Source organism: Triturus cristatus, chromosome 3_1, assembly GCF_964204655.1.
Source record: "Triturus cristatus chromosome 3_1, aTriCri1.1, whole genome shotgun sequence".
Classification (NCBI taxonomy): Eukaryota; Metazoa; Chordata; class Amphibia; order Caudata; family Salamandridae; genus Triturus; species Triturus cristatus.
Window position 1 is genome coordinate 1084791552 of NC_140583.1, and position 25611 is coordinate 1084817162.

Sequence of the window (25611 nt, forward strand, 5' to 3'; positions counted from 1 at the left end):
CCACAATTAAATTAAATTAAATTAAAGTCATTAATTGTAAAGAGGTGGCTGTTCTTTACAATAAATTGGTTTTATATTTTATTATTGGTAGAGAGTGGATTTCAAATTGCTTAAACAAGGGAAGATTATAGAGCTCCTTCCATTCTAAACATAATTTTATAACATTGGACCATTATTATGCGTCATTGCTGGAGTACGTATAGAGCTTTCATTTTCTTAGCAGCCAAAATAGAAGGCACTGATAATAACCACCAAATCTATGTTATCCATTATAAGGAATTTGGGTCAGATAGTTCCAGTACAGACAGAGGAAATGGGGTCCCAATTGAAACAACTGGGGTCTTTTGCCACTTTGGCTCTCCTAGTGTGGACCCCCAACTGGGAACCAAGTGCCCCTTTTCAGCACCTGACTCTCGGGGCGGCGAAGTAGAGCAGTTCAAGGCTTACTTATAGTAGGTGACTACGAACTCAGCAACACAACATACAACACTCAAAACTTTTCTATCCAGTCATTGCTTTTTCTGATAACAAAGACAGGTTAACGTCGGGGCATACGGTGAACATGAATCCTCCCATTTCCCAACTTCCATTCCCTCTTCACTAACTTTACTAGGGGTCTTTGTATGATTCCTGCACATTGTGCACCACTCCATTTTCTCCTTTAATCAATACAAACAATTCCTCATCTCTCCTTTCAGTGCACCTCCACACTGATGACACTTTTTACCTTGCTGAGATCACCCTTCCAGACCTATGAAAATGTTTTACTTTCTTGCATTTCTAACATGGGACCTTTACAGCCAGACAACCGTGGGACTTAGCCAAAAGTTACATGCTGCACAATGGAAACTTTCAATGTTGTGATCATACAGATGTCCTCATCCTTACTTTTATGAAAGGCACGGTCCCAGAGCTGGGTTCAAAGCACTAGCTCACAGACTTTCGCAACTTCTTCAGAACACGTCTTTACTATTGAATTCTCTTTCATAATTTGATGTATTTTCCATTCATTTTGTGATGTAAACAGATTTGTCTAAGCAAGGTTCCTTAATAGTCAATAACTTTTCCTCGATCCTTGGATTGTTGGTTCTATTTATCAACTAATTTCTTTTTATCTTCTTGTAGAGATGCTTCAACTCACGTGCTGCCGGTAACATGCACAAAACATTGACATGCTGTTAAATGCTTTCTCCAGGTAAGTAGCCACTTGAAAACAGTCTATCTTTACCCACCACAACATTAACCGTAGCCTTATTAATGCTCTTCTAGTGCTCACTTGAGTGTTTGATACTCATCAACAAACACATCTCTAGATCTAAACCATTCTCGACATCTATGTCTCTATTCAGAATGGGTAGCTCTTTCAATAGCTTCCTGCATACCACCGTCAAGTTCCGTCTCAAAAGTGCAAATTTTCGTTTTGGTACAATTATCTCCCTACTATCATCTTTTAGGGGCATATCAACAACAACCGACGATAATTATCACTAAGCGCACTTAGCGCTGGGATAATTATCGCCGGGTAGCGTGGATTTTTATCGCTGAGAAACCCAGCGATAATCTCACGTTAGCTTGTTGATAGGGACTCACAAACTTAGCCATGATATCCACCTTCCATAGGATATCATGGCTAAGTCAGTCCTGAAGCAGGCGTACGGAAAGTAGCGATAACAGGAGTTATCGCTACTGTTCACTTAGCGACATTTCTCCTATCATGTCAGGTCAGGAACGCCCACTTTGCATCTCATTAGAGATGCAAAGCTGGGCGTTAGGAATCCCCACGCTAAAGCAAGGTTTCACGCGTTAGCGTGACCTTGCGAATTAGGCGATAAAATTATCGCCGCATCTCGGCCGAAAACGGCCGCTAAAGCGTCGATAATTTATTATCGCCTCCTTGTAAATATGCCCCTTAGTCTCTCCACTCTTCCTATGGGAAGTTCATCTGTCATGAAGCTTGGATTTACCAGTTCAGTAGCCACTGCAATGACGAAAACTTAATGGTCACATTTGTACCAATCGTCTTCCAGATTGAAAAAAAAGAATTAAAATAAGAAAATCATCCACCGTTGTCTAAGCAATGAACAAAACTAAATAAATGTGCTAGTCACTTAGGCCAAACGTTAACTCACTGTTGTTAAAAATGATACTCTTTGAATTCAAGTGAGTAGCTACCTGCATAATAGGCACATATAATGAATTTACACCTAGCTAGTAATGAATCTCTTAATAGAAAAGTCTAAACCTTCTTGAACCTCTAACAATAGTTTATTTATTGTTGCCAAGTTGCTGCTAAAGTTCATTCAGTGGTAGCAAACATAGGGGCATATTTATGAGAGCCCACCACGCAAAGTGGGACTTACGTCACGCAAGGCGCTGAGTCAGATTTCTGAAGCCACGCAAAGCTACACTGCGTGGCTTTGAGTGACCTCATATATTTTGAGTAAGGCAGTGCCGTGCAAATCACTGCGTTGCCTTACTCTGTACAAGGGAGACATTCCATGGGTGTTGCGGTGGTTGCTCCCATGCAACTCCCATGGGTTTTGACACAATCCCAGATTTACAGGGACTTGTAAACCTGGAATGCATCAAAATCTTACACCTCCCAAGGGCAGGTGTAACAAAGAGAAATACCTTTCTTTCTCCTCGTTTTTTTTCCTCTTTCCATGGGTGTGACATTCTGCAGCACACATAGAAGAAGGAACCGCCTCTTAGGATTGTTTTTCTGCAGGAAGGTGCCCCTTTCTGGCCAAAAATATTCCTGACTACAACACAGGAAAACTTGCACCATGGTGCATGGGTGCCTGCATTGGCGCTAGGCTGCTTAAATGGCGCCAAGCAGAGGTAAAGGACACAAATGCACCATACTGGATAAATATGGTGTATTCCTGCCCTACGCCAAAACCCTATAAATGAGGCTCATAGTTTCCTTGACGTATGCAGTGCGATTGGAGAAACATGCTGATCAGATATTGCAGGTTTTTATCTATTTTTGTTATTACATGGGCTGAGTGTTGCTTGGGTAATTGATACTACAAAATGGCACTCATGAGGTACATACATCACACATGTGCAAAGCAACACTGTTACAATGCGCTCCAATTCTCCTGGGTTGCGCAGTGCATTTCAGTATCTCTACATGTTATGGTGCTGTTTCCAAAACAGCCTAGTGTATCAAAGCAAGAAATCCTTACTGACATGGCCACACCTGCACCTCCATCCCAAGAGTAAATATGTACCATGTGAATGGAAGCATTACACTGAAGAGTACTACTGTTGTTTATTAATGTCTCCATGCATGGCAAACTGAGGACATGATGTTGCACATGGGTGAGTGCTCCTTCTGAGATTCCTCAGCAAGGTTGGTAACAATCAGGAATTACTGACAATATACCTGGTATCACCACAAATAATCCCAGCCCCATAATATCCCTCAGTAAAAAAAATTGTTGTCTACAGATTTTCATTTCTGATTTGTATTGTTGGATCATTAGAGAAGTAATTTAGCAAGGGTAGACATTGCTGATCCAGACTGATTTTTCTGGACCACATTTTTAAAAATGGCAGATGTATTGCAGTGATGATGTAATATTTCAGAAACCATGAGGCCTATATACTTAATTTTGGTGTCAAAACATAGGTTTTGGGGGTCAAGTAGTTTTAAAGAAACAGACAATAACTCTTGAGAGCAACCTTTCTGCCATTTTCCAAAATTGCAGCTATAATAGAGGAAGAAGAGAAAGCTATAGAAATGAAACAAATAATAATGGTTTTTAATTCTTTCATGTATACACTAAACAATGTTCATGATCTGAATATGAAAAAATATGTTAATCATTCCTGTTTTAGACTAGGGGTGGGCGGAATTTGCGAAAGTGACTTTCGCAAATTATCGCGAAAATGTTCAAAATCTCTGCAAACACGCGGAAATATCGCGAAGATGCGGACGTTTTTTTCCCGCCCGTTCGCGGTATTTTCTGCGTGGCCGCAACTCGCCAACTTACTCATGTGGTTGCTCGCGGGGGCGTCCATCTTGTTTTCACTCTTCTCGCGGTGCATGATCGCGAGAAGAAAGAAGTGATCGCGCGACCAATGACATTACTGCGGGCGCGAACTGTCGCGAGACAGCGCAAATGGCTACCAACAATCCAACATCTCGTGGAGAACGCGACCGGATCGGGAAAACTTGTCGGCGAACGCGGGGATTCAGGTAAGGCGATCGCGCGCGCGCGAGAATGTATTATTTTACAGCGCGAGCAAGAAACAAATTATCGCTAAGCTGCGAAATGCGGAAATTTTGACATTTTCGCGCTCTCCGCGGAACGCGAAAATGTCAAATTATCGCAATTTCCGCAAGCGGAACGGAAATTTAGCCCAGGCCTATTTTAGACATATTTTCAAAGTTCATTTTATATATTTTTTCGGCAATCGCTTGTGGTACATTTGCAGAATGTTGAACATTTGAGAAGAGCATATCGACAGGGACATCTTTTTGTATCACAGGTTTTGCAAGTACATGTATGCGTACGTTCTGTGGGTAGAGGCTTAAGAAATTTTGTAGGTTTTAGCACCCCATCAATATCGTCCCAACCAAATTCACATGGACCTTTCTCGGGGAACAACCTTTACAACGCAACTTTTACAACGCACTACCATTACAACGAAACTGTTACAACGCGAGTGCATTGACAACGCAGGACATTACAACGCAAGTCTTTACATCGACGTGCATTAGATGGTGTGCTAACATTAAAAATAGTGTAGTTTACTATCCCAACACCTTCCGTACTGTTACGCGGACTGGAGTTGGAATAGTAAATTACACTTTTTTAATGTTAGCACGCCATCTAGTGCAAGTCGATGTAAAGACTTGCGTTGTAATGTCCTGCGTTGTCAAGGCACTCGCGTTGTAAAACTTTCATTGTAACAGCATGCGTTGTAACAGCATGCGTTGTAACATCATAGATCCCCTTTCTCTACATTTATATGATCCAAAACATTTACACATCTTCTGATCGAATGTATGATGATACAACACGCGGTGTTACCACGCGGTAGGTAACAACGCGGTCGTTATAACGGCCGCGTTGTTACCACGCATGGCTTTACATCGCAAGTTGTTTCTACGACTTGCGCTAGATGGCGCGCTGGACTTAGGAATTGTATAAATTACTATTCCTACTCCAGTTAGCGCAACAGCAGGGAATGTGTTGGATTTAAAATCCAACACATTCCCTGGTGTTGCAAGCCACCTAGCGCAAGTCGTAGAAACGTGGTAACAACATTGTAACAACCGCGTTGTTACCTCCCTATATGGTAACAACAGCGTTGTAACCGCTGTTTCCCCTTCTGATCAAGTAGAATGCTCTTTTAATGTGTCCATGTACAGAATATGACATGGGTGGATGGTCACTTAGTGGGACAGATCTTTTGAACTCACTGTACCGAAGATCATCAAATGTGTGCAGTCAGAACTCATTTTCCACACAAGTACAAGGTATTTTTCTACGTCTTTAAAGTTAGATTAATCTTCTGTCTCAGAAAATTCTTTTAGAAACTTCACAGGTTCAGCAGCCAAAGGTCCAAGCTTTGTTCCAGTTTTACTCATAGTGTCATCACCGGTAAGAATATGTGCCTTGAGAAGAACACTGAGCATCTCTGGGTCAAGTTTCTTGTACATAATATGAAGCAGGATTCAGTGTCTTTTCTCGTCTGTTCCAAAACATGCACATAATTCTGACAATCCTTGATTTATGAACATTGCAACAAATCTATGTAGCACAAAAATAACATCGGTGTGATTTAACAGTACAAGGACTCGATTTGAACCATTTCGGAAAGCCCACTCAACATGTGGCACAACACGAAGGTCAGCTTCCTCCAATTTGCTATTAAGTTCTTTAACAAAATCGCCCACACCTTTTTAATATATCCCTACAGAAACCAGCTCCTCATTGACAATCATTCCACTTGTAACAATTTGACATTCAGTGTTCACTGAAGCATCTGCAATGTTTTGGTGAGTTAACATATCTAAGTTCATCTTGTTCAATGTTGATAACCAGAATTTATCAAGTTGCAAAGGAATAGGAGTTGAACTTTTGATGCAGGCAAGTTCAATTGTACCACTTGTAGAAATGTGTCTGATTCTCTAACTTTCTGTGACAGATAGTTCAAGATAACTGTCAAAGAAAATGTCCAGTTCTTGCAAGGTGCACACTGACTTTCAAATCTGTAGAGCAGTCTGAATGACCTCTCCGAAGTTTTGCATGGATGAAATCTTTACCATTCGCAACTGTGAAATATAGCCCACAACAACAGCAATTTTCAATGTGGAAAACTTTTCAAATTGAAATTCTTCAGGTGAAGGTTTTTTTTAGCCATTGTGCGAATTTGTGCTTCACTAGTTTGTTTGCAGCATCTCCATCAAATAATGCAATTGTTGGAAGAAGATCATGCGACAGAATATCCTTGATAAATTCACCCCTTTCTTTTGCTACATCCATCCCTCTAAGTGCTTGCAAAAGTTGTTTTTTTAACCTGGTCTGTAGTGGCTGGTTGGACGAAATTCTTACTATGGCAATTAAAGCATGCAAGTTTAGCTTTAGTGATTATGTCAGCCAGCTTTTCCTCTTTCAATACAAATCTCTCCTTCTTCATTTCTGCATATAGTTTTGATCCATGTTCAAGGACATCTAGTACACATGACTTTACATTGTTATCCACATATAGTTTGTCACAAAGTTGTACAGTCGCACAGGCTCAGTCCTCTCAAAGGGGTTTTCTTGCTGCTTGAAATGAAGAAGGCTGTCGATGTGTTTCCCACAAGTTCACGATGGCCCATTAATTTTGAATTTTTCATCTCTGAAAAAATTACAAATAGAAAGGATCTCATGGGGTAAACTAGCTGCCATTGAGTAACATATTCACTTTTATGTGTCTGACCAGCAATTCGCATGTAGCCTTTCTGTGATCTCTGGATCTTCTGTTCCAGTTTCATATCTGGAGCCACAGCATTGAACCGTCCCTCTCTGTCTATCAACACAAAATGTCTTTGAATTAATTTTCTGTAGAGGTATGATTTTCCACCTCTAGCTTCTTCACTCTTTCCAAATACCAGCACTCATACCTCAGATAGTTTATTCAATCAAATTTGCATAACACAGTAATCAGTGTTTCCACAGTCTTCATATGAAGCTCCCAATCAACTGTCCGATCAGCATGTACCAAGTTTTTCAATAGAGCTATCATGTGTTAAACATTTTCCCAGTACTTGCAAAGTTCAGATTTTTCTGCACATTCTTTGACAAACTCCACAAACTTGTTTCCAGGTTTTCTGATTTCGAACTGAATGTATTGAACATTGCCTGGCTTTGCATTATGCCTTTTGAATGAAGTGCACCCTGTACCTCGTTCACTTCTGAGATAAGATATGCAAAACCTAATATGTCATTCTTAATCAAGAAAAAAAGCATTCCAACGCAATGTTTATATCATCTCAGATATGATGAGCATACCTTGTAACAAACTAACATAATGAGTTCCGCTCTATACTGATTGGACGGTTTTGCTTCCAAAGATGTCAGAGCATGAATTCCTGCCCACAGAGGAACTGACTTTTCTTCATCCTTTAGTACACACTAAATAAGCGATATGATACATTCATTAAAGCAGCTTTGCATACCTCAGCATCAGGTAGAAAAATATGTATGTCCTCAGCCACTTTCTGGTAGACTGGGACTTCTTGATAGCTTGTAGTGATTTTGCATACGTTGGCAAGGCAGTTGGGTTATGAGTTTGCAGCTTTGTTTGTTTATGCCTACAGCTGACACAGCTTGTTTTCCAGCAGTTACTTAATTGGTACAGTCTTGAAAAAGCACCATGGCAGTATCATGTGTGCTGGATGTTCCAGACAAAGAAGAACTGTCTTTAAAATCAAGAGCAGCAATTGAGAATCCTTTCCTGGTAAAGTGACTTGGAAGTTGTGTGCTGTCAGATTCACGTGTTTTTACAGCATGAGCTGCTAACAAGTACCTGCTCCATACTATGTCATTCTAACATGTTGATACACCAATCCTATTCACTGAAGTGATTAGCTCTCTACTTTTGCACTTGTCATGTATTGTGTGGGCAGTCATCATGTATAGAGGAGTTTTCTTTTTGCAGTGATGTAATTAATAAAACATGATTTGGAAAAGACAGTAAATTTGCACAGCATAAGCCTGTCCGTCCATGGGATTATTTATTACTTCTTTGCTTATATCTTCAAAGCCATCATCAATGTTGTCAGCTTCTATTCTGAACTCAAGAACTTTAGATTGTAACAGTTATGCTTTGATGATATTAAACAATAATGTAAAAAATGTTTCAGGTATTAGGCATTCTTGTTGACTCCCATGATTTGTGGAGCGCTGGGGCATCACAGAATGTGTCATTTAGTGCAAAATCGAAATCTTTCAGGACATTTGTTTAAATGGTTCCTGCTTATTTTACTGCATCCTGTGATCTCATTTTGGCAGCAAGAACTTCAGGAGTCAAATCAGCTAAAAACACCATAGGTGGTTAATTATTTTTTGTTAGACTGACAAAAATTAATTCTGTCATTGTACATTCTCACCAGAAAAAATCTTAATTTCATTATTATGGATCAATACAGCTTCATCAATGTTGACCATTATTTCACTGATCTCACTGAGTGTGAAACCATAATCAGTGCTTAAGTGTGGTTTTAAACCTTCATTTGATTTGTTTTAAAAGTGCAAACTTAACTGAAGGCTGGTGGTTACGTTGCTGCAGGGAGCCCATTGCAAATTCATATTTTTAATGTATGAATGCATGCAGTTTGGGTGGGCATACAAATACACTGCAAATGCATTCACCTTGCTATTTAGATCAGCTACTCTGCTGAAAACGGAAGATTGGAAGAAACTAGCTGCAAATAAAAATATGTTTGCCCTTTGAGACTCACATACTCTGTACTTTGTTCTTTCATCATTTGCTTTGATTTTTATTCTGGCTAAACCACAGATAACACATTGAAGATCGTCTGCTTTCTGACAAGCTTTTGGATGTGGACAAGGTGTAGCCATAGATCTTCTAAGTGGATAGGCAATGTATTCTTGTTGTGATTCAATGGTTTCTGCATATTTTTGAGGAATGTTTTCCAGGCTTTTTTTCATTGTATACGACTTTTAGCACTTTTTGTTACAATGATAAAATATTTGATCCTCTTCACCCATCAGTTTCAATCTTTTGTGAACATCATCTTGCCGTATTTCTGCATCATCTCAAATCTGTCTGGCCGCAGTGGTTGTTAGCTTGTCTTTCAGAGTAGTTTGGCGCGACACATTTGCCTTTGTTAAAGGAGTCCACAGATTTAGTTGTCAGCAAATCTCTGTCAGGAGGTAAAGATCCTCTGCTACCACCTGCTGTGCTCATGTTTATGAATTTGAATCAACGAAAAACCTGAAGCAAAAACAATATTAAAATAAATTACCAATATTATGGCTAAAACACATCATTTTAGAGCCACCATATTGAAAAAAGGATTGCTTTGAGGAGCTATTTTCTGTCTCTATAATACTACTTGCCCCTTAAAAGCCTATGTTTTGACACTAAAATGAAGTATATAGATCTCATGGTTCTTGAAATAATACATTATCACTGCAATATATCTGCTATTTTTAAAAATGCCATCCAGATTAATTCGGCCCGGATTAGTAATGTCTGCCCAAGCTTAATTACTTCTCTAATGATCCAAAAACACAAATCAAAAATGAAAATCTCTGGACAACAATTTTTTTTACAGAGGTATTTCAAAGGGCCAGGACTAAAATAAGTCTCAAACATGTGGATACAGAGAAATATTGATTTCACAGCAGAGCAAGAAGAATCAGTACGCATGAGCTTCCCCAAAAGATAGCGACTGACTCCCCCACCATATCAAACTGAGCCTGAATATCCTCAATGTTTCAAATTCTACTATTAAAATTCTATATTCTTCTAAAGATAATACAAATGCAACAGAAAGTACTTTGAGCAATCCTTTATAGCGACAACAAAGCTAATGGGAACTGGGCAATATTTCTTAATAGTCTATTTAAGGATTATATAGCATGTACCCACTTACAAAATGTTCTCTTTTATAGCCATCATCTGATACCGTGGAGCTCCCCGGCAGATGATGCATTTATGACTTCTCACCCACACGCACCTTCCAATCTAAATCTAGATACTGCTTCCTGTTCTATCCCACCAAATGGATGCAGCTTATATATGTTGAACACACAGAAGCTCATGAGGATTCTTGGGAACTACAGAAAGGAAGACTATAAACGCAATAGGCAGCGCAAAATGAACTGGAACTTTACATATTTCAGTTGCCTAAAACATCTGGGGCTCATATTTAATGGAAAATGGCACATTACTATCCTTTCCCATGCGCTGGTGCACAATGAGATGCCTAGCACCGTTGCACCATGGGGCAGGGGTGACTGAATTGCATGCATGATAGTTTTTGTGAAGAAGGCACACCTTCCTGCATAACAACAATCATGGGAGGCATATTTATTTTTCTATGTGTGCTGCAGGATGCAACACTCTTAGAAAGAGGAAGGAATGAGGATAAATAGAGACCTTTCCCCTCTTTAAGCCTCCCCTGGAAAGGAGTACGATTTTGAGGCATCTCAGATTTACACGTTTTTGTAAATCTGGAGATGTATCAAAGTCCATGGGTGTTGCTCGGGAATACCCACACAACACCCATGGAACACCTTCCCATGGCAGAGTAACGCAACACAGCGATATGCACTGCATTGCATTACTCCAGATTTTTGAAGCCACAAAAAAGTGGCTTTCCGTGTCTTCAAAAATCTGACTTAAGGTTTGCGTCGCTCTTGCACCACGTTGTGCGGTCCAAAAGCGAAACAAACCGTGTCATAAATAAGGCCCTCGGTTTTTATTTTCTTTCTAAAGTGGTTCATATAGGTAATGTGGAAGAGGAATAGACTCACACGTGTTGAAAGCTTGTGCCAAAGATATATCCACTTATGCATTAGAACATGCACTAGTACTTTCATTCTAAACACACCTTTTAAAATCATCCAAAGGTTTAATTCTCTCCTTTGTTTCATGAACCGTTATTTTGTTTGGCCTCTGGTTGTAGCCCAGCTTTGCTACCTGCTAAATATCAGACCTCGCACTGACTCCTGCTTCCCAGGTCCAAATGTACCCTCCCGCTGCTGTCCATCTCAGATGCCTGCCATTTTAGTATTTTTTACAAAATAACAAATTTACAAAAATGATTTATAACTTATGCACTTATAAATGTATAACACATTTATAATTTGTAAACATATTTATGATGGGCTTACAAAGTCTGGAGCATCTCCTTTCCCCCAAAACACTGACTGCAAAGGGAAAATGTTGAAGAGGTGTAAACTGTGAATATTCGCCACATTACAAACACAAAGAGGCACAGTCACAATGAAGTGACGGAGTGCGGCGCACTCCGCCACTTCCGAAACGCAGGGCTGCACAAGATTTACAACAATATGGTGCAGCCCTATGTTGGTGCCAAACTTAGCAGCCTAGCGCCAACGCTGGCCCCCTTGCTCCATAGTGCAAGGGTGTCTGTGTTGAGGGGAAGATTGTTTATGTGCAGGAAGGTCTCCCTGACTGCACATAAACAATCTCTAAATGGCTTTTTGTAACTTTTATCTGTGCTGCTTAATGCAGCACACATAGAAGTTGCAAAATGTCATTTTTGTGGGGGATTGTTTATGTGCAGAAAGGGACACTTTCCTGCACATAAACATCAATGGCAATTTGCTGTTTCTATGCGTGCTGCACAACGCAGCACACATGGAAACAGCAAATACAAGGAGAAATAAAGCATTTCTACCCATTTCGCATGTTTAAGACCAGGTTTTCTCTGGTCTTCATTTTGGCGCTGCCTACTATTTATACCACCCTTGTAAAAAGGGGGCAGCGTCAAAATCAATGGGTGTTGCAGTGGAATGCCCACTGCTACACCCATTGCCCTCCCCTTTCACGCTAACCATAGCGTGAAAGGGGGCCTTATTTACAAGGCAGCATTAAGCCACTGTAAGTAAATATGCCCCAAAGTTTTGCATGTTTTCCTTTGGGATCAGGTTGACACTGGACTGTTTATGTACATAATTCTGGACAGGTAGTGGAGGTAGGGGAAGTTCTGGACTGTACTCCAGTACCCGCATGGACGAGACCTAAATTCTTGCCACGTTAGAAGGGCAAGTTGTGGAATGGGCGAGCTGGGAACAGGTCCACGGCACCAATTTTCAGAGGGGCAAAAAGAGCTGTCTGAAGAAAGGTTCATATCATCCCCCTAAATTGGCCTCCCATCTACCTCTGACCCCCTGCCTACACGCATCAATACCCATCCCCAACCTAACACACAAATCACAACCAGCCTGAGGGAGCTAAGTTGTGGCTGATTCAGATGAGCTGGGGAGGTGCATAGATGTGTGTTCACAGGCAAGTCCCTGCTTTGATCAAGCCACCCAGGGACTGGCCTGTGAAAAGGGACTTCTGCCTCATTTTGTATTCACCAATTCGCGAGAGCGGCAAATGTATTTATGCCTGACGGAGCGATTGGAGCAAGGGCTGGCTCTTTGCATGTTATTGTTTCTCATTTAAAACTTCTATGTAAAAATGATCCAAGTCTATTGAGCCCGAGCACTCAGGCAACCTACTGGTGCAAAAGCTGTCTGCGGCGGTTTGGTTTCATAGTTCATGTATATTCATCGCGGTGTTAGCTGCTCAACTGTAGTGCCAGCATGAACTGCATCTGCTTTTTAGTAGAATATGAGCATGATTCATCAGATCCTTCCTCATTTTCTTCAACAATATGTAAATGTATCACGTGCACCTCCATCCCTGTGTGCTGCCCTGAACAACAGTCCTTTGGGATGGAGTGAACTAATAGTGGAAGGAGCTAAAGAAACCTATAGCTGGTGGCTAAATTTCCCAAACGTATTGTCTAAAGAATCGCCATGTTTTACATTTTAGCTTGATTTATAATTTGCTACTTGTTTGCAAACAATAAAATGTTCATAATTGACGACAGCCATTTTGTGCAACAAATTGATTCAGAGTTGCGGATGGATTGCCTTCTCATTGTTCTCTTATACTCTTTGGTGGCACAGAATTGTATGTGTTTCGCTCTGTATCAGCAAACGCTTGCAAATGTTTTTTTTTTCGTAAATCATCCCCAGAAGGTTTTCTGTGACCTCAATTTCACCATTTATTATGCACGCGCAAGGGCACGCAAATCCCCAAGATTCTCGTTTCACCGGCCCTGCCGGAAGTCCCAACAAGCCCAGTAATGCTAACAGAACCAGCTCTGCGCACCCCTTGAGGTTTTGAGTTATAAGCCTGAGGTCTTTCAAAATCAGCTTTGCGCGGCTCGTGAGAGTTGTAAGTGCCAGAGCTGCTAAAAGCAACTGTGCGTGCTTGGGGGCATATCAACAAGGGCTTTATCTCTGCTTTTTTGGCTTTAAAAGCCAAAAAAGTAGAGATAAAACTAGCACCCTATCAACAACAGGGTGCTAACATGCAAATTTGCATGTTAGCACCCTTTTACTCTACGCTTTCCCTTGCATCTCTAATGAGATGCAAAGGGGGCGTTCCAGAGTAAAATAATAGGAGAAATGCCGCTAAGTGACATTTCTCCTATTATCAAGAATATCGCTAACCCTGTTAGAGACACAAAAAGCAGCGCTAACCGCGGTTAACGCTGCTTTTTTTACGTCTGGTATTTTTCTGACTTAGCCATGATATCCTATGGAAGGAGGATATCATGGCTAAGTTTGTCTGTCCCTATCAACAAGCTAACGAGAGATTATCGCTGGGTTTCCAGAGATAATCTCACGTTAGCCACTTAGCGTGAGGATTTTTATCGCTATTGCTAATAGCACGCTATCTCAGCGATAAAAATCAACGCTAGCCGGCGATAATTATCCTAGCGCTAAGTGCGCTTAGCGATAATTATCGCCGGTTGTTGTTGATATGCCCCCAAGTGAGGCCCAATGAAAGTGCACCTCTTAGAATGGTCGTCTCCTGTTATTTATATTTTCTGTTCCTCCAGATCTCCCCAAGCTCATGCAATAAGCCTTTATAGGTCTCATTCACAGACTTGTTGTGGTATCTTTTGTCAAAGACTTTTTAGCTACTACACAATACAATAATTCATAGAGTGGGTTTTGGGTCACTCTGGGGCATATTATCAAGCCAGGCAATAAAATTATCGCCGCTTTAGCGCCAGAAAACTGCCGCTAAAACGGCGATAATGGGCTTGATAATATGCTCTATGGAATTCCAATTGAAGCCCATGTTAGACGTCCTTCACATTTAACATGGGCTTCAATTGGAATTCCATAGAGCATATTATCAAGCCCATCATCGCCGTTTTAGCGGCAGTTTTCTGCCGCTAAAGCGGCGATAATTTTATCGCCTGGCTTGATAATATGCCCCCTCTCGTCCTTATTTTGGATTGCTTTCTTGTCTCAGTTTCCTGCTTCCTATTTGACGGCTTTCTTCCCTATTCCTGTGTTTGTTTGTCCCGTGCCTAGAGCTTTTATTCTTACTGAGTTTCTGATTGGATGAATTGTTTTCTTCCACTGTTGTCATTAGAGAAGTGTTTCAGCACTTGATCGGAGTGCATGTTTACCTTGTTCTCTTCCCCACTTCTTATTCCTCCTCAGTTCCCCATCCCTACCCTCTAACAGAGGCTTCCCATTCAGCTGATACATTGCTATGCATACTTTCTTTTTTTAAAGTCCATTGTAAAATGTCCGACAAACATTTTTGAATTGTAAATTAAAGCAGAGAAAACGATGTGAAACTGACTGCTGATACATCACAATTGCTTTTATCTGTTACGGAAAGCCTCTGCAGATTGCCTGAAGAAAACTGTAGTTGTCTGTCATGGTTTAATCAATAGTGAAGGAACCTGAATCTTGCCTGAAAATAAATTAAATAACTTGGCCATTATTTAGTTTTTTTCTCTGACGTGCAGCGATTCCACAACCCTGAAACCCATTTTTGTTGGAGTATGTTAAACATGACGCAGAATCATGGCATAACAGTTCTTGCCTGCATATTTCAAAGTCCAGTTTGTTTTAAAAAGGTGAAATTTAAGACCCCACAGCCTCGTTAATGTGAATGTTCTAAATGGATGAATAAACTGAAAAGGCTTGCAGAAGCCGGATATGTGCCCCTATGGGCGACCAAGCACTCCCTGAATATTGGGTCAAGAAGGCGTTGGAATGGCATGTTGAGGGGTTGGAAGAGTTGGGGCATTTAGTGGATGCAGCAAGATGTATCCCCTTTAATAAACTCCATGAAAGGTAGAACATAGTTTGTTGGGATTTGTTAATATGTGTAAATTCATATGTATTTCTCTGCATTTAGGAAAAGCAGGTTTAAAGTGTATGTGATGAGATATTTCAATGTCTTAAGCAATGAGGGTTCATTTCAAGGGTCTATAATCTTATGCATGCATCCGCCACTCTGCCTGATTATTCGAAGGTGAAAAATATATGGTAGGAGGAGTTGAATCTTCAACTAATCAAAGATGATGAAGATAATCTAAATTTAGGATGCATCATCTCCAAATTAATTTAGATAGTCTCATATTCACTACTTTTCAATTCATATGTATTGCACCCCAGAATGAATAAGCAAAATATCCTAGGAAGTGATGCATATATGTACTAGATGTGAGGGCAAGACTGGAACTTAGATGCACATGTAGGATAGCCCTGGTTTAAGCAGACATGGTCAAAGATTTATGACTGTCTAGGATCTGCATTGGGTATACAAATAACATATGATCCATGTTTGGAACTACGGGGAGTGGAGTGAGAGTCAAAATAGTCAATGCATTGTCGGTATCTGATGTTTTTGTTTTATTTATTGCAGGGGTGTCAAGTGTTCAACGTGGGGCCAAGTTACCATGCGTTGGAAAGTATAGGTTGCAAAAAAAATGAAGCAAACCAAGAACCTAGAAACATCTTTTACTGCCATTTTGGTGTCAATGCAAGATTTTAAAGTTACAAAGCACTTCATAACTGGTTACTTGACAAGGACTCTTTCATAGGTCAATAGGAGAAGTGTGTCTGTTCTTCCTCCTTTTTATTTCATTCTCCTCCTCTTCTTCTCCTCTCTCTCTTTTTCCCATGCACACAGACTGGCATTGTGAAAGTGTAATTCAATAAACACTCCTAGATGGGCGAATCTTTCAGAGCTATGCAGTTTATTCCAGCTAAAAGGACATCTTAAGCCAGCCTAAACTACTGCATATCTAACAGTTTATCACTAAGCATAGGCAGATATGACCTCTTCAAGCAATTGAAAGTTTCAGATAGCACATACAGAGTGAACACTGCTTGCCGGTAAGTCCATACGGAAAGATAAATGGTGCAAGACTTAAGAGTAAGCAAGAGGCCTCTGTGGATATGTAACCCCTTTCACCAATGACACAGGCATATGAGTACACATCAAACAATTCAAAATGTTTGATATTCATTTTGGTGGTGCACATCTCTCTTTTCTCAGTCTCCTTTTCTGCAGATGATCGCTGGGGTGGAGGACCTACCATGTCCTGTTGGATAAATCACTTGGATCATCAGGGCCAAAACCAGCCCTATCGTGCAACTAGCAAATGAAGCTTGCCATATGATTAGAACTTTTTGACAATATTTGTCTTTCATCTTCGTTCCTTTAGTCAGGGTGCAACATTATTCTCCTTTGACTCCAGGTGACTCTGCTGCCTACCTCAGCTTCCCTTAATTGATAACGACCCCATTAAATAGACCAGGACGGTCTTGTTGGTGGGAATGTGTCTCTGTCACTCTTCTGCGGTGCTATTACCTTCATTGTGTGCAACGTGTGGAGCCAGGCAGGCAACCATTCACATTTTACAACACTGTTTGTGACCAGAAGTACTTGATACAGCCTTTCCCACCTGGTTTGCAGACATTTTATTTCATGCTTGTATCCTCCTGAGGACCCAGTTCTTTGGCTACAAACTGTGGCACATGGTAAAGGGATGTGGGCAGCTTGCTGGACCTGGCAAGACATAGACCGCGTCATATCAGATAGTTATTTGCAATAATCCAAGACCATGCCATCAGACATCAAAATCAATCAAGCAGCAGGAATCTCAGGCATTCTCATTGACCTGCCCATGATAATCTCAAAGGGTCAGTCAAGTCTTTCCATTTGGAGTGAAGAGTATGCTCATCATCACCAGGGAAAGAGAATCAGGCCAAATAGATGCACTTACTTTAGGCAATTTATTCATAATCAGTCCATTCTGACTCTCTACTAGGCCCAAAGTTTGAGCATACAAGGTACAGTGTAGTCTCTAGGTGAGGCTCACAGCCTCACATGTCAGTTGTAATATCTATTTTTTAAATGCACACCCTGACCAGTTTCTACATATATATCATGGGATCATTTCTTTGAGCAACAGTTTTACCACAGTCAATGCACCACATCTGCCTGTTGGATAGGCATTCATCCATTTTGAAACCATGCACACCACCACCAGAACATAGGGGAGTAGTTTGACGAAATCAAGTTGCAGCCCAAGAAAGTTCCAAACTCTATAGAAGAATAAATCAATATAACCCTAGTTTGCATCCCTATGTTATTCTGTTGACAAACTAAACATTGTGAATAATAATCTTGAGCAACTTTCAGGAACTTTTCATTTGACCATATCTTCAGAAAGCTATCTATCATTGCATCTCTTCCCAAGTAGGTGGGTCTATGGATCAGCGTTGCCTTCTTTATCAATAAGGGATTTGGTAATGCCACCCTTCCTCTAGTGCCCACTCCCACTTAATTGTGTCTGCAACCCTTTTTCAATTATTAATTCTTTTCTTCCTGATGTACATGGATTTTTAGTAAAGCAAATAAATTGGCTTGCCAGACAGGGGCCATAATGCTTGATAGTGACCTGCTGGGTCTGAAAAAGAATTGCCATATTTCTGTAGCTCAGTTTATAATCAGATTCCAGACCTCCCCCCACTTACTGGCCCAAGTGAATTACTCTGCTCTCCAGTAGGAGGATCGAAGAACCCCCCCGTACAAAAAAATGCCATTAACAGTGCCTGACCCAGGTCCTGGGAGGAAAGGAACAATAAAGATTGTATTAAAATACATTGTATTAAAAAAACATTCTGTGGACATGAAGAGTATCTAACATTTACAATAGATTCATTAATATAGCAGCAACAGATTGGTATTATACCATACATTTCCACACCTTACTGAATCAATTTTATACATCCAATATCGATTGTTTTATTATAGGCTGTTCATAACACCTTGTATTGTGCATATCTCGCATGATCCTTCTCGTTAAATAAGGGGTGTCCCCTTAAATCACTCATAACCAAGCGGGGGGTTTAGATATCCTTTTGGTTTTTGCACTTGTCCACCCTGTCCCTTTGATGATTATTAGGGTACAGCCCTTTCAGCAGCACAACAGTCCTTCTTCCTGGCAGAGTGTAAACAGGTCCAATGGTGTACTGAAGTGGTGGTGTCTGAGGTCCAGTATTTATACTTTGGTGCCCTGGTTCTGGAAGGTGGGAGAAGCTTCTAGACCGTGGCTTTAAAGTGCAGGGAATCGCCTTCCTCCCCTCCCCTTGTTCCAAGCTGGCTGGAGGGACAATACATGGTTGTTACTATTAGGCCTATTGCGTGGAGACAGGGCACAGCTTATTCAGATGCTGCCTATTCAGCCGCAAGTGGGGCTGTGCTTAGCTTCACCCCCCCATCTGTGCATTCATATCCAATTAAGGCACATCAAGTCACACCTAAGCTCCTATTGTGTGTGACTGTCTAGAAGGAATTCATAAGACCCATCCGTCACCCAACCCAGACATGTATTCAGAGACAGACAGAAGGCACAGAATAGTTAAAGTAAGTAAATGCCAACTTTTTAAAGCAGCATTTTCAGACGTGCAACTTAAATCCAACTTAACCATCAATTGTGATTTTGGATTGTAAGTCCAGAGACACCCAACTCAAAATATCTATATTTTCCCAATTCGGACATACACTAACAATATATAGTTAGGTAATCCCAATGTTAGCCTACGAGAGGGATAGGGCCTGCAGTAGTGAAACATGAATTTAAGAGTTATTCACTACCTGGACATGTAAACTTTAAACTACACGTCCAACTTTTTAAATGCACTGCACCCTGCCCTTAGTGCTGCCTAAGCCTCCCTTAGGGGTGCCTTATTTTATTAAAAAGGATGCTTTAGGCCTGGCAAGAGGGTTAACTTGTCAGGTCGACATGGCAGTTTAAAACTGCACACACAAGCTCTACAATGGCAGGCCCGCAGCATGTTTAAAGCTCTATTGTGGGTGGCACAATGAGTGCTGCAGGCCTACTATTAGCATTTAATTTATAGGCCCAGGACACATGTAGTGCACTTTGACAGTGACATAACTAAATTAAATATGCCAATTGTGAACAAGCCAATGTTACAATGTTTTAAGTAGAGTGCACATGAACTTTAGCACTGGTTAGCAGTGGTATAGTGCCCAGAGTAGTAAAGCCAACAAAAGCAAATTAAGCAAAAAGGATAGGAGGAAGGAAAAACGTTGGGGGTCACCCTGCAGAAAGGGCCAGGTCCAACATTTTCAATCATGACATGCACTACAATAGTGCACACATGCTAACATTTTTTCAATTTTCCTAGCAGTCTGTTGTACCTACTAATATTGGGTTGTAGTGCCTGACATTAGGGACTGTATCTTACGCTGGGTAGCATCTTCTATCCCACTATACTTTTTGTACGCCTGTACTAATCTCTCATAATATACAGGTATACTCTCATCTTTGACTTGCACCTTAGACTTTTTCAGAAAACTGTCATCTCAACTTTTTTCCAAAGCTCCCATAATAGTAGGATTGATGCCTCAATTATGACCGATGCTTGGGTACAACACTTTTCTAGCCTACATAGCAATAACAGTGGGCACAGTTCCATCTCAAATCATAGAGACATGAAAATTGGTAGGAAAACCTTAGAGCTGGCGCGCCCACCGTTTGATGAAGTTGAAAATGCCTTAAATCAGACTATAAAGAACAAGGCATCTGGCCCAGATGGCGTCCCTGCTGAATGTTTTCTGGCCAATCCTGTCCTTTGGCTCCCACTGCTGACCAATATTTTAAGCTGCATAGCTTATCAGGGCCTTCCAAAGTCTTGTGCCACTGTGATTATAGTACCCATTTTTAGGTCTCGCCTGACCAAGCGCATTCGCTGGTCTGGCGAGACTTATTGAGAGGGCTCCAAAAAGTTCTACCAGGCCAGCCTAGAGCTACAGTGCATGTGCGCGGGCGCGCGCACCGCGCTTGGCTGCGATTACTTCCACTTTCACGGCCGCTTTGATGTTTGATCACGATCACTGCCGCTTGGCATAGCCAATAGGTCTCGCTTTTGGGACCTTATAAGTATTTAGTTATGCAACTGTTGCATGGCTAAACACTTATAAGGTCCCAAAGGCGAGACCTATTGGCTATGCCAATGCTTGTTTAAAAAGGGGACAGATCAGATCCAAGGTGCTATTGCCCAATGTTATTAATTGATTGTACATGCAAACTGAAGGGCAGGGTCATTTTAGATCGACTGGAGACTTGGGTAACTGAAAGTGGGAAGTTCTCAGATATACAATATAGCATCAGGAGGGGACTGGGAACTGTTGAACAGTGTCACCAGGCAGGTCGCTCCCCCCATCCGCCATGCAGCCCCCTGTGGGTTGAACCTCCGTTGCCACTTTGCCGCCTGACTGTTCGCTCCCTTTTCTTTTCTGTACCCCTGCGCTTGGCATTCCGTGCCACTTTGTTTTTTCATTCCGTGCCCCAGTGTTTTTGCTTTCTGTACCCCTGTGCTCTGTTGTCCCTCTCCTGCCGTCTTTTCCCACCGTTTTCCTCCCCGGTTTTCCCCCGCCGCTGACCCCCTGCGGCCCCGCCCCTTCACTCCCATTGGCCGCCCCGCTCCCACCCCCAGCTGCTCCTCCCTCCCTCTGCCCTCATATGGAGGCCGCGAAGCGGTGGTAGAGAGCGACCTCCGACCCTGTCACCAAGCAAGTCGCTCCCCCATCCGCCACGCAGCCCCCTGTGGGTTGAACCTCCGTTGCCTCTTTTGCCGCCTGACTGTTCGCTCTCTTTTCTTTTCTGTACCCCTGCGCTTGGCATTCCGTGCCACTTTGTTTTTTTCATTCCGTGCCCCAGTGTTTTTGCTTTCTGTACCCCTGTGCTCTGTTGTCCCTCTCCCGCCATCTTTTTCCCGCCGTTTTCCTCCCCGGTTTTCCCCCGCCGCTGAGCCCCTGCGGCCCCGCCCCCTTCACTCCCATTGGCTGCCCCGCTCCCACCTCCCAGCTGCTCCTCCCTCCCTCTGCCCTCATATGGAGGGCGCGAAGCGGTGGTAGAGAGCGACCTCTGACCCTGTCACCAGGCAGGTCGCCCCCCCCATCCGCCACGCAGCCCCCTGTGGGTTGAAACTCCGTTGCCACTTTTGCCGCCTGACTGTTCTCTCCCTTTTCTTTTCTGTACCCCTGCGCTTGGCATTCCGTGCCACTTTGTTTTTTTCATTCCGTGCCCCAGTGTTTTTGCTTTCTGTACCCCTGTGCTCTGTTGTCCCTCTCCCGCCGTCTTTTTCCCACTGTTTTCCTCCCCGGTTTTCCCCCGCCGCTGACCCTCTGCAGCCCCGCCCCCTTCACTCCCATTGGCCGCCCTGCTCCCACCTCCCAGCTGCTCCTCCCTCCCTCTGCCCTCATATGGAGGCCGCGAAGCGGCCGCGCAGCGGCCGCGCGCAGCGGGTGAGCTGCTGGCGCACCAAAGGCGTGCCTAAGGCAAGCCCGTCTGCGCCCGTCCACGCCTGGACCACACCCAGCGCCAGAACCCCTGGACCCTGCACCCCCCGCAACGCCAGACTGCACTACGACGCAAGCACCCTCCACGCACTCAACACCGAACGAGACCACCCCTGCTACCGGGCCACCCCGAAGCGCACCCAAGGGCCCTTCACCTGCCGGAACTGCAGATTCACCACCATCCAACCCTCCACACCACCAGCCAGAGAATCCAACCACCTCTGCTGCATTCTCCTCAACACCCGCTCCGCTCGCAAGCACGCCATCAAACTCTGGGACCTCCTAGACTCCACCGCCCCGACGTCGCCTTCCTGACGGAGACCTGGCTGTGCGCCACCTCAGCACCAGACATCGCCATAGCCATCCCACAGGGCTACAAGATCTTCCACAGAGACCGCACCAACAGAGTGGGAGGAGGAATCGCCATCATCCACAAAGACTCCATCAAAATCTCAATGAACACCGACGACACCCTCACCACCGCCGAGCACATGCACTTCCAGATCCACACCGACCCCAACACCACCCTCAGAGGAACTCTCATCTACAGACCTCCCGGACCCCGCCCACAGTTCAGTGACACCATCGCCGACCTCATCAGCACCCACGCCCTCGCTTCCACGGACTACATTCTCCTCGGGGACCTAAACTTCCACCTCGAGAACAACAACAACACCAACTCCACCGCCCTGATTGACAACCTCGCCAACCTCAGACTCAAACAGCTCGTAACGACACCTACTCACGCCGCTGGACACACGCTCGACCCCATCTTCTCCGCAAGCCCCCACGTCTCACACCAACCACACCACCGAACCACACTGGACCGACCACAGATGCGTCCACTTCACCTTCAGAAAACCCACCACACATCACCGCAACCAACAGCTACCACGCCGCTGCTGGGGCAAGGTCACCGAGGACCAACTGATTACTGCCCTCACCCGAAGACCACCCACCGACCCAGACACCACCGCGACCAACCTCACACAGTGGATCAACGACTGCGCCAACACCCTCGCCCCTCTCAAGACCTCTACAACCAACCACACCAACAAGAAAGCCGCCTGGTTCACCGAGGACCTCCGGATCTCCAAGCACACCTGTCGGAAGCTGGAAAAGAAATGGCTCCACGACCGAACACCAGACAACCACACAGCCCTCAAGAGCGCCACCCGCAGACACCACCAACTCATCAGGACCGCCAAGAAGACTGCCTTCAAGGACCGCCTAGACAACAACGCACACAACACCAAAGAGCTCTTCAGCATTGTGAAAGAACTCTCCAACCCCAGCTCCAACACCAACGACATCCCGCCATCTCAAGACCTGTGCGACTCCCTGGCCACCTTCTTCCACCACAAGATCACCGACATCCACGACAGCTTCAACTCCGACCCCCCGCACCCACCACCGAGTCTACCACCCGTGCGACTACCACTCGCACCAGTCGCCTGACCGTCTGGTCCAGCGTCAGCGACGAAGACACCATCAAAACCATGAACTCCATCCACTCCGGATCCCCATTGGACCCCTGTCCTCACCACGTCTTCAACAATGCCAGCACAACCATCGCGCCCCACCTCCGGAAAACAATCAACTGTTCCTTCGAGACAGCAACCTTCCCAGAAAGCTGGAAGCACGCCGAGATCAACGCCCTTCTAAAGAAGCCCAAGGCGGACCCCAAGGACCTCAAGAACTTCCGGCCCATCTCCCTGCTCCCTTTCCCGGCAAAAGTGACCGAGAAGATTGTCAACAAACAGCTGACCCGCTGCCTCTAAGTCAACAACATCCTGGACCCTTCCCAATCCGGTTTTCGCAGCAACCACAGCACCGAGACCGCCCTCATCGCCGCCATTGACGACATCCTGACCCTGATGGACAAAGGAGAAACAGCCGCCCTCATCCTTCTGGACCTTTCAGCAGCCTTTGACACGGTCTGCCACCGCACCCTATCAGCACGCCTCCATGACGCCGGTATCCAAGAGAAGGCCCTGGCCTGGACCACATCCTTGCTCTCCGGCAGAACCCAGAGCGTCCGCCTCCCACCCTTCCGCTCCAAAACCACCGAGATCATCTGCGGCGTCCCACAGGGATCCTCCCTCAGCCCAACGCTGTTCAATATCTCCTACACCGACGACACCCAGCTGATCATATCCCTCACCGAAGATCCCCACACCGCCAAAGCTAACCTCCACAGAGAAATGAAGGCCGTAGCCGACTGGATGAAGGACAGCAGACTGAAGCTGAACTCAGACAAAACGGAGGTCCTCATTCTCGGACCAACCCCATCAGCCTGGGACGACTCTTGGTGGCCCACGTCACTAGGCACAGCACCGGAACCCACGGACCACGCACGCAACCTGGGGGTCATCCTCGACTCCACCTTCTCCATGACCAGGCAAGTCAACGCCGTCTCCGCGTCCTGCTTCAACACCCTCCGTATGCTGCATAGGATCTTCAAATGGATCCCCCTCGACACAAGAAAAACCGTCACCCAGGCCCTCATCACCAACAGACTCGACTACGGGAACGCCCTCTACTCAGGAACTACAAACAAGCTCCTGAGACGACTCCAACGCATCCAGAACGCCTCGGCCCGACTCATCCTCGACATCCCCCGCTGCAGCCACATCACACTCCACCTGAGAGGCCTGCACTGGCTACCCGTCAACAAAAGGATCACCTTCAAGCTCCTCATCCACTCACACAAAGCACTGCACAATACCGGACCCACCTACCTCAACAACCGAATCAGCTTCCACACCCCCACCCGAAACCTCCGCTCAGCCAACCTCGCCCTCGCCACAGTCCCCCGCATCCGAAAAAGTACAGCCGCCGGCAGATCCTTCTCCTACCTCGCCGCCAAGACCTGGAACACTCTCCCCACCATCCTACGACAGACCCAGGACCTGCTGGCCTTCAGAAGACCCCTCAAGACCTGGCTCTTCGACCAGTAGCACCCCCCCCCCTCTCCAGCGCCTTGAGACCCTCTCGGGTGTTTAGCGCGCTTTACAAATGCAGTGATTGATTGATTGATTGTCTCAACTTCCATCTGGTCATAAGCAAGTACACAATAGCCAAGAACGTTTCCCTCTATCTTGGTTTCATGGATCTTACATTGGCATTTGATTGGGTGGAGAGAGGGAAACTATGTAAAACAAAATGCTGGACCTGCGCATTGATACATTCTTAGTTCATTTTCTAGCCCAGATGCACCAGGATGTGACTGGGAGGGTAAGGTATGGGGTGGACGGGGAACTCACTGCTCCCATTAAAATTAATTGTGGGGTTCGTCAAGGGAGCGTGATTGCCCCTTTTTTATTTTGTTTTTATATCAATGATTTAGAAAGCTATATTAATAAAGGGCATGTTGATGTTCCCAAGATAGGCACTAGATATATTCCGGCATTACTCTATGCCGACGATTGTGTATTAATGTCTAGAACCAGTGTGGGCCTGCAAAAGCTTGCCACTAGATTCAATGATTTTTTGTCTGATTTGGGTCTAAAGATAAATATGGCCCAGTCTTACACTATGGTGGCAGGCAAATCTCCCCCCTTTTAAAATCATGTTTTAATAATAATGAAAGGATGTCCTATGTTTAAACTTTTTCACATCTTGGAATCCCATTAGATCTGAAAAGTACTTGGCATCATTTAGTTGAAACAAGGGTTA

The 25611-nt window shown here is 44.0% G+C and overlaps 1 long non-coding RNA gene across 1 annotated transcript in view; it reads left to right on the top strand.

The window, feature by feature from the left end:
- Positions 1–25611, top strand: part of LOC146861564 (uncharacterized) — a 111935-nt gene that overhangs the window by 82097 nt on the left and 4227 nt on the right. Inside the window, exon 2 of the long non-coding RNA XR_014979275.1 lies at positions 1126–1195. This is a non-coding gene — a long non-coding RNA (uncharacterized LOC146861564). The remainder of the gene's footprint in view (positions 1–1125; positions 1196–25611) is intronic.